Source organism: Salvelinus namaycush, chromosome 37 (genome assembly GCF_016432855.1).
Source record: "Salvelinus namaycush isolate Seneca chromosome 37, SaNama_1.0, whole genome shotgun sequence".
Classification (NCBI taxonomy): Eukaryota; Metazoa; Chordata; class Actinopteri; order Salmoniformes; family Salmonidae; genus Salvelinus; species Salvelinus namaycush.
In genome coordinates this window covers 16,046,402-16,056,408 of record NC_052343.1, presented here as the reverse complement: position 1 = coordinate 16,056,408, position 10,007 = coordinate 16,046,402, and positions in this window count along the sequence as shown.

The following is a 10,007-nucleotide window of genomic DNA, read 5'->3' as shown; positions in this document are numbered from 1 at the left end:
GGAGAGAGCAGGAGAAAAGGAGAGAAGGGGTGAGGATGGAAGTGGAGGGAGGGAGATTAGGATGGAGTTAGGGAGAGAGAGAGAGGGGGGATAAAAAGGGAAAGTGGAGGCCTCCCGAGTGGCGCAATGCTAGCTGTGCCACTAGAGATTCTGGGTTCAAGTCCAGGCTCTGTCGCAGCCGGCCACGACCGGGAGGCACATGGGGCGGCGCACAATTGGCCCAGCGTCGTCCTGGTTAGGGAGGGTTTGGCCGGCAGGGATATCCTTGTCTCATCGCGCACTAGCGACTCCTGTGGCGGGCCGGGCGCAGTGCACGCTGACACGGTTGCCAGGTGTACGGTGTTTCCTCCGACACATTGGTGCGGCTGGCTTCCGGGTTGGATGGGCATTGTGTCAAGAAGCAGTGCGGCTTGGTTGGGTTGTGTTTCAGAGGACGCACGGCTCTCGACCTTCGCCTCTCCCGAGTCCGTACGGGAGTTGCAGCGATGAGACAAGACTGTAACTACTACCAATTGAAACGACAAAATTGGGGAGAAAAAAGGGGTGGGGAAAAAAACGGAAAGTGGCTGTGGCTAGCCTTGTGGAACAGTCTGTGTGGAAGTTTAACGAAGTGGATACACGAACATCTTTCTCTCTCTCTCTCTAGAGAGAAAGATGTTCTCTCTCTAATTAGTTTGGGATGTTTTCTTAAAGCAGAGAGAGGGAAAATCTCTAAATTCAGAGCATTAGTTGCAGCTACAGAAGTACCCTCCTCCAACACACACATAATTCAAAGCCCTAGAGAGCACAGAAAGAGCAGAGCAGCGGGATCAAAACAGTACATTATGAGTCACAGGAGAGAACACACAGCTGTTTAAATCAAAATCAAATCAAATGTTATTTGTCACATGCTTGGTAAACAACAGCTGTAAATAGGTGTAGACTAACACTGAAAGGCTTACTTACGAGCCCTTCACAACAATGCAGAGAATTTATTTATTTATTATTATAACTTGGCTATACACGAGGTACCAGTACCGAGTCGATGTGCAGGGCCAGAAGGTAGTTGAGGTAGATATGTACAGTACCAGTCAAAAGTTTGGACACACCTACTCATTCAAGAGTTTTTCTTTATTTTTACTATTTTCTACATTATAGAATAATAGTGAAGACATCAAAACTATGAAATAACACATATGGAATCATGTAGTAACCAAAAAAGTGTTAAACAAATCAAAATATGTTTTATATTTGAGATTCTTCGAAGTGGCCACCCTTTGCCTTGATAAAAATTTATTTGATTTGATTTTGACAGCTTTGCACACTCTTGGCCTTCTCTCAATCAGCTTCATGAGGAATGCTTTTCCAACAGTCTTGAAGGAGTTCCCACATATGCTGAGCACTTGTTGGCTGCTTTTCCTTCACTCTGCGGTCCAACTCATCCCAAACCATCTCAATTGGGTTGAGGTTGGGTGATTGTGGAGGCCAGGTCACCTGATGCAGCACTCCATCACTCTCATTGGTCAAATAGCCCTTATACCAGCCTGGAGGTGTATTTTGGGTCATTGTCCTGTTGAAAAACAAATGATAGTCCCACTAGGCGCAAACCAGATGGGATGGTGTATCGCTGCACAATGCTGTAGTAGACATGCTGGTTACTGTAAGTGTGCCGTGATTTCTAAATAAATCACTGACAGTGTCACCATCAAAGCACCCCCACACCATCACACCACCTCCTCCATGCTTCACGGTGGGAACCACACATGCGGAGATCATCCGTTCAACTCTGCGTCGCACAAAGACACGGCGGTTGGAACCAACAATCTCAAATTTGGAGTCATCAGACCAAAGGACAGATTTCCACCGGTCTAATGTCCATTGCTTGTGTTTCTTGGCCCAAGCAAGTCTCTTCTTCTTATTGGTGTCCTTTAGCAGTGGTTTCTTTGCAGCAATTTGACCATGAAGTCCTGATTCACACAGTCTCCTCTAAACAGTTGATGTTGAGATAAGTCTGTTACTTGTACTCTGTGAAGCATTTATTTGGGCTGCAATTTCTGAGGCTGGTAACTCTAATGAACTTATCCTCTGCAGCAGAGGTAACTATCTGTCTTTTTTTCCTGTGTCGGCCCTCATAGGAGCCAGTTTCATCATAGCGCTTGGTGGTTTTTGCTACTGTACTTGGGGGAAAAAAATAAGTTCTTGAAATTTTTCCGGATTGACTGACCATCATGTCTTAAAGTAATGATGGACTGTCGTTTCTCTTTGCTTGTTTGAGCTGTTCTTGCCATAATATGGACTTGGTCTTTTACCAAATAGGGCTATCTTCTTTATACCAACCCTACCTTGTCAAAACACAACTGATTGTCTCAAACACATTAAGAAGGAAATAAATTCCACAAATGACTGTTTAACAATGTACAGCTGTTAATTGAAATGCATTCCAGGTGATTACCTCATGAAGCTCATTCAGAGAATGCCAAGAGTGTGCAAAGCTGTCATCAAGGCAAAGGGTGGCCACTTTGAAGAATCTCAAATATAAAACAAATATAAAATATGATTCCTTGTGTGTTATTTCCTAGTTTTGATGTCTTCACTATTGTTCTACAATGCAGAAAATAGTCAAATAAAGAAGAACCCTTGAATGAGTAGGTGTGTCCAAACTTTTGACTGGTACTGTACATATATTGTAGGTAGGGGTAAAGTGACTAGGCAACATGATAGAAAATAAACAGTAGCAGCAGCGTATGTGATGAGTCAAAAGGGTCAGTGCAGACAGTCCACCCATCTTCTGACGACCCTCCCACTCTGTCTGCCGTATTCTTTCTCTTTGCTCTTGTTTTCCTTATTAGGATGTCGGCGGGCGGAGCTGGGAGGGTCGTCAGCGACATGGGACACACTTGGGCCCGGGTGGGTCCCGGGATAAATACACCTCTTCCCCATTCATTGAGGAGACTCTCTCCATGCAGACACACTGTTAGATTTTGGTTGTGGCATTTTTGTGGCCATTTTGTTTGTTTGCTTTGGCACCTTTCAACATCTCTCATTATCACATTTATGCAGGCAACCACTCACTTACACTACTGATTACTGACTACACACACCATTGTTAATTGTATTTAGCTTACTTCAGTTAATAAATATATTTTGTTATTCCTTTTCTCCACTTTGTCTCCCTTTTTGTTACGAACTTGGGAGCTGGTTCGTGACAATCTGCTCTCATCTCTCTTTGGGATCTGACTGTAGCAGTTGTACTGTTCTTCGTCTGTCTGGAACTGTCCTTTATGTCTCTCTGTGTAGCTGATATATGTCTGTGACTCTGTTCAACTAGAAAGGCCTTATGTAAGACGCTATAGTTCACTCAGTACAAGAATCCTGTAGCTGGAGGGAAAGAGGAGACAGAAATAATGTTTGATGAACAATGATAAAATAAAGGAGAATGGAACAGAGGCAGATTGAAAGAGGAATCTGACTGACTCTCTGGCCAGGGTATAAAGGATTTATGGACAGGTAATTAATTATTGATTATTTGATTGGACTGATCATTGATTTATGACTCTTAGATGAGAGGAACATGTTTTGTTCTTGTCGCTGTTGTGTGTGTTGCGCGTCTCCTTTTCATTCCTATCCAATCTGGATGTGATAGGTCACACTGCTCTCTGTCTCTCATATATTTTCACAGCAGGTAGATTGGAGTGTAAAGTAGACACCATTATCTATTCTCTGACACATGCTGATCCGTCACAATGGCAGCTACACACTGTCTGATTCTACCAGTGACATCTCCAGCAGGTTGGTTAGGGACACGGTCATTCTCAAACAAGCAGTCAATAGCTACATTGTTCCATTTGGAAATGCTCCAGCATCCAGTAATCTTTTCACAGATCTATGTTCCCTGCTAGTGCTGCTGTATTCTCAGATCTGTACGTTCAGCCTTTACTATGATGGCAAAACATCAGTATCTAGTTATAACAGATCTGTGTTTTTGGCCAGAGCTACAGTATCCAGTTTTGAAAACATTTTGGCTATTGGTGTAATGGCAGGTAAGTCTCCATCCTGCATCCTTCATATCTGTTTGTTTGGCTAGTATATCAACAGTATCTAGTTTTCAGACATCTGTTTCTGGCCTTTCTATCTTGTCCTTTCATCTGTTTTGGCCATTTCTGTAACCGATGGGGATAGGCACACACACACACAATAGGAGGGTTTTAGTGAGACCTCAGCAGTAAATGCGTGTCTCTTAGATACAGGGATGTCTTTGTCCCATCGCGCACTAGCGACTCCTGTGGTGTGCACGCTGACACGGTTGCCAGGTGCACAGTGTTTCCTCCGACACATTAAGTGGGCATTGTGTCAAGAAGCAGTGCGGCTTAGATGGGTTGTTTGAGGACGCATCGCTCTCGACCTTCACCTCTCCCGAGTCCGTACGGGAAATGCAGCAATGAGACAAGACTAACTCCCAATTGGATACCACGAAATTGGGGAGGAAACGGGGTAAAAAAAAAAAAACATAAAAGAAATTGACTCAAGTGAAATCCACCCAGTAAAATACTACTTGTGTAAAAGTATTCGGTTTTAAATATACTTAAGTATCAAAAGTAATTTCTAAAATATACTTAAGTATTAAAAGTAAAAGTATAAATCATTTCAAATCCCTTATTTACCAACCAGACTGCACAATTTTCTTGTTTTTATATTTATGGATAGCCAGGGGCAATCTCCAACACTCTGAAATAATTTACAAACAAAGCATGTGTGTTTGAGTCCACCAGATCAGAGGCAGTATGGATGACCAGGGATGTTCTCTTGATAAGTGCCTGAATTGGAAAAAATGTCTGTCCTGCTAAGCAATCAAAATGTAATGAGTACTTTTGGGTGTCATAGAAAATATTTAGGAATGTAGTGAAGTAGAAGTAAAAATGGTCAAATATAAATGGTAAAGAACAGATACTTTACTTTTAGTATTTTTACATACAGTTGAAGTCGGAAGTTTACAAACACTTATGTTGGAGTCATTAAATCTCGTTTTTCAACCACTCCACAAATTTCTTGTTAACATACACTAAATTCCAGAAAATGATGTCATGGATTTAGAAGCTTCTGATAGGAGAATTGACATCATTTGAGTCAATTGGAGGTGTACCTGAGGATGTATTTCAATGCCTACCTTCAAACTCAGTGCCTCTTTGCTTGACATCATGGGAAAATCTAAATAAATCAGCCAAGACCTCAGAAAGAAATTGTAGACCTCCACAAGTCTGGTTCATCCTTGGGAGCAATTTCCAAATGCCTGAAGGTACCACGTTCATCTGTACAAACAATAGTACGCAAGTATAAACACCATGGGACCACGCAGCCGTCATACCGCTCAGGAAGGAGATGCGTTCTGTCTCCTAGAGATGAACGTACTTTGGTGCGAAAAGTGCAAATCAATCCCAGAACAACAGCAAAGGACCTTGTGAAGATGCTGGAGGAAACAGGTTCAAAAGTATCTATATCCACAGTAAAACGAGTCCTATATCGCAATAACCTGAAAGGCCGCTCAGCAAGGAAGAAGCCACTGCTCCAAAACCGCCATAAAAAAGTCAGACTACGGTTTGCAATTGCACATGGGGACAAAGATCGTACTTTTTGGAGAAATGTCCTCTGGTATGATGAAACAAAAATAGAACTGTTTGGCCATAATGACCATCGTTATGTTTGGAGGAAAAAGGGGGAGGCTTGCAAGCCAAAGAACACCATCCCAACTGTGAAGCACGGGGGTGGCAGCATCATGTTGTGGGGGGGCTTTGCTGAAGGAGGGACTGGTGCACTTTACAAAATAGATGGCATGATGAGGTAGGAAAAATATGTGGATATATTGAAGCAACATCTCAAGACATCAGTCAGGAAGTTAAAGCTTGGTCGCAACTGTGTCTTCCAAATGGACAATGACCCCAAGCATACTTCCAAAGTTGTGGCAAAATGGCTTAAGGACAACAAAGTCAAGGTATTGGAGTGGCCATCACAAAGCCCTGACCTCAATCCTATAGAAATTGTGGGCAGAACTGAAAAAGCGTGTGCGAGCAAGGAGGCCTACAAACCTGACTCAGTTACACCAGCTCTGTCAGGAGGAATGGGCCAAAATTCACCCAACTTATTGTGGGAAGCTTGTTACCTGAAATGTTTGACCCGAGTTAAACAATTTAAAGGCATTGCTACCAAATACTAATTGAGTGTATGTAAACTTCTGACCTACTGGGAATGTGATGAAAGAAATCAAATCTGAAATAAATCATTCTCTCTACTATTATTCTGACATTTCACATTCTTAAAATTAAGTGGGGATCCTAACTGACCTAAGGCAGGGAATTTTTATTCGGATTAAATGTCAGGAATAGTTCAAAACTGAGTTTAAATGTACTTGGCTAAGGTGTATGTAAACTTCTGACTTCAACAGTAAGTACTTACACCACTGTGTGTGTGTGTGTGTGTGTGTGTGTGTGTGTGTGTGTGTGTGTGTGTGTGTGTGTGTGTGTGTGTGTGTGTGTGTGTGTGTGTGTGTGTGTGTGTGTGTGTGTGTGTGTGTGTGTGTGTGTGTGTACAGTATTTCCTGTCATTAAGGCAGGATAGCAATTATAGGAGTTGATCTACAAAATTATGAATATACCCTTCACACAGATGCAATTAAGAGTCTCTGAATATATTAGCCTCCCCTACCTACTGTAGCAGTAGTACAGACGGCTATCTGTGAGCCTCCTTCACTAAAGCCTTGTTCACATTGACAGTTTGAAGTGACTCAAGTAAATTAAATAATACAGATTCGAATCTCTTCTTTTTCCTGCAGTCTGAACTGCCAAAAAGCACATGGAATCTGATATTTCAAGCCACATACACATCTGATTTCTGGCCATGCGATTTGTATCTGAACCCTCAAGTGGTTTTTAGACTGTTATTTGGCATATCTTGTTGCCTGTTTGCTATTATGTTGACAGTTTGACAAGAACATGTGGTAGCTAACTAGCTTGTTATTGTTTACAAACTAATTAGTGAATGTGCTAGAAAACTAAAGAGCTACCTAGCTAGCTAGTTGACTGCTGTGGCTAGCCAAAACGGACTCGTTTTGAAAGTTGGATCATATGATAAACTCTGTGTGAACAGGGACAATGAAAGCAGAGTATAGGAGATGAGAGAAGAGGATAGGGGGAGAGAGGAGAGAACAGCAGAGGAGTGGAAAATTAAGCTGTCACCTCATAGTCTATAGCACAGACATAATCACGCACAACATGCATGTAAACCACTCGAAGCGTGACCAACATGTCTAACAGAAATGACAGGCGTGAACAACGATGTGTCTGTGTCATAATTGTGACCCAAGCCCTGCTCAGATAATCTCTACCGACAACTCGCTGAGTTGTTGTAGTGCTGCTGCAAATGTACATTGTCCCAGGGCCGTTGGCAGTCATAATGTAAGTAACCTCATTTATGTACCTCTTACTCTCCTGAATGCCTCTGTCAATCCTACATCTATTGTATGGAGTGATCATGCATGTACAGTATGAACCTGAGTCATACTGTTAGAACTGAGGCAGTCTGCCCTAGTAGGAAGTCCACTGTAGCTCACCCTGCACTATCAGCTCAAACATAAATATCATGTCTACCTCTGATAGACAAGCCTTCCAGTAAAGCAATACAAATTAAACGATTTTCAGCACGCTTATAGGGAAGGGCATTCAACAAGCACAGCACTTGCACAAATGACTGATGATTGGCTGAGAGAAATTGATAATAAAAAGATTGTGGGAGCTGTTTTGTTAGACTTCAGTGTAGCTTTTGACATTATCGATCATAATCTGCTGTTGGAAAAACATACGCTTTATGGCTTTACATCCCCAGCTATATTGTGAATGAGAGTTACCTTTCTAACAGAACACAGAGGGTGTTCTTTAAAGGAAGCCTCTCCAACATAATCCAGTAAGTTAGGCATTCCCCAGGGCAGCTGTCTAAGCACCTTACTTTTTTCAATCTTTACTAATGACCTGTCACTTGCTCTGAGTAAGCCTGTGTGTCTATATATGTGACTCAGCACTATACACCTCAGCTACCGCAACAAGCGAAATCACTGCAACACTTAACAAAGAGCTGCAGTCAGTTTCAGAATGGGTGGCCAGCAATAAGTTAGTCCTAAATATTTTTTTAAAACTAAAAGCATTGTATTTGGGACAAATCATTCATTAAACCCTAAAGCTGAACTAAATCTTGTGATGAATAATGTGGAAATTGAAGTTGAAGAGACTAAACTGCTTGGAGTAACCCTGGATTGTAAACGGTCATGGTCAAAACAAATTGATGCAACAGTAGCTAAGATGGGGAGAAGTATGTCCATAATAAAGCTCTACTCTGCCTTCTTATCACTATCAACAAAACAGGCCCTAGTTCTGTCTCACCTGGACAACTGTCCAGTCGTGTGGTCAAGTGCCACAAAGAGAGACTTAGGAAAATTACAACTGGTCCAGAACAGGGCAGCACAGCTGACATTTTGCGGGTGGGGAGAGAGCGAGAGATGGAGGAGCCAAGGAGGAGGCTTGGCTTGGCTTGAAAGGGAAATGGGGATACCTAGTCAGTTGTACAACTGAAAGCGCTGGTCATTTTGTTATGACATGCATTATCTGAATTACGCCCATAGAATTATACCTACGGAGGAGCGGCTTCTATGGAGCAACTTTGAATGTCTTTGAACTTCAGATATTTGGCTTAACGTTGGACCAGAGCTAGCCAGGTGGCTAACAAAATTGTGTGTGCAGAGGGGCACCAGAAAAAAATTAAAAACATGTCTTACCTTTTTGTAGTTAATAAATCCAATGTGGAAACTGATAACTATAGTATCCTTAACTAGCATTGAAAAAGTGAATCCATTCTTCTGTAATTAAAAATCTCTCTCTAATTTCTGAATCACGCTTGTAACATCAGTAGGCTGCAGTAGCCTATGCTTCAGAGGGGGAGGGGAAGGTAGCACATACACACACACACACACACACACACACACACAGGTAAAGGTTTTCAGCTGGCAGGCAGACACTTAAATAAGTTTCTGAATGAGAGTTTTGTGGGGACTGAAAACAATGTATAATTTATGAACAGGTTTACGGTGCATCAGCAAATTGACGTCTGGATTAATTTAGTGACGAGACGTCAACTTGTCAGAGTGTGTGTGTCTGGTGATGGCTACTTGCAGAGGCAAACTGAGGTGTGTGTGTACTGCAGGTGTATAATGTAAAATGAAACCTCTCATATTTGAGTGTATCGCAGAAAAATTTTGATAAATATGCAGGAGCTGTCAGCAGTGTTCTGGCACTATACACACCATGTTATGTGTGTTGTATATATATTTATATACATTATATGTATATATTTATATTCCGGACTCTGACATTGAGGGGGGGTTGTGTTTGTATATTTTATTGCTAGGTATTACTGCACTGTTGGAGCTAGAAACACAAGCATTTTACTGCACCTGTGATAACATCTGCAAATCTTTGTCCGCGATCAATAAACTTAGATTTGAATTTGATTTCGAACAAATGACACACACATGCACACACACCTCCCTGGTTCAGCTTAATTTCTCAGACACACGAGAGAGGTGTGAGGTGCTTAGGAGATAGATAAACACAAACAAACAAACAAGCACACAGAGTTGGCAGTGGGAGAGTTGGCAGTGGGAGATAAGCCTCCTGCTTGTTAGACTGACTGGTCAGTTTACTCATTAGTTAAAGGAGAATTTACCCCCAAAACTATGTTGTTTGATGTTTCCACTTACAGTGTACCTAAACTGTTGCCAAGCAACCAATGTAGGTATTTTCAGCAGCCCCTCATTAGTTTAGCATACTAACTAGTGTGTCCAAAGAAATCCATAGAGCAGATGTTAAAGCCCCAAACCACCTTGAAGTTATTTCTGTTCAAGTTCTATCACCATATTATTATGTGGCCAGATTTGCTCAATCACTTCAATGGACCCATTTCTGCTGATGTTCCACTTGGGAGAGATGCCT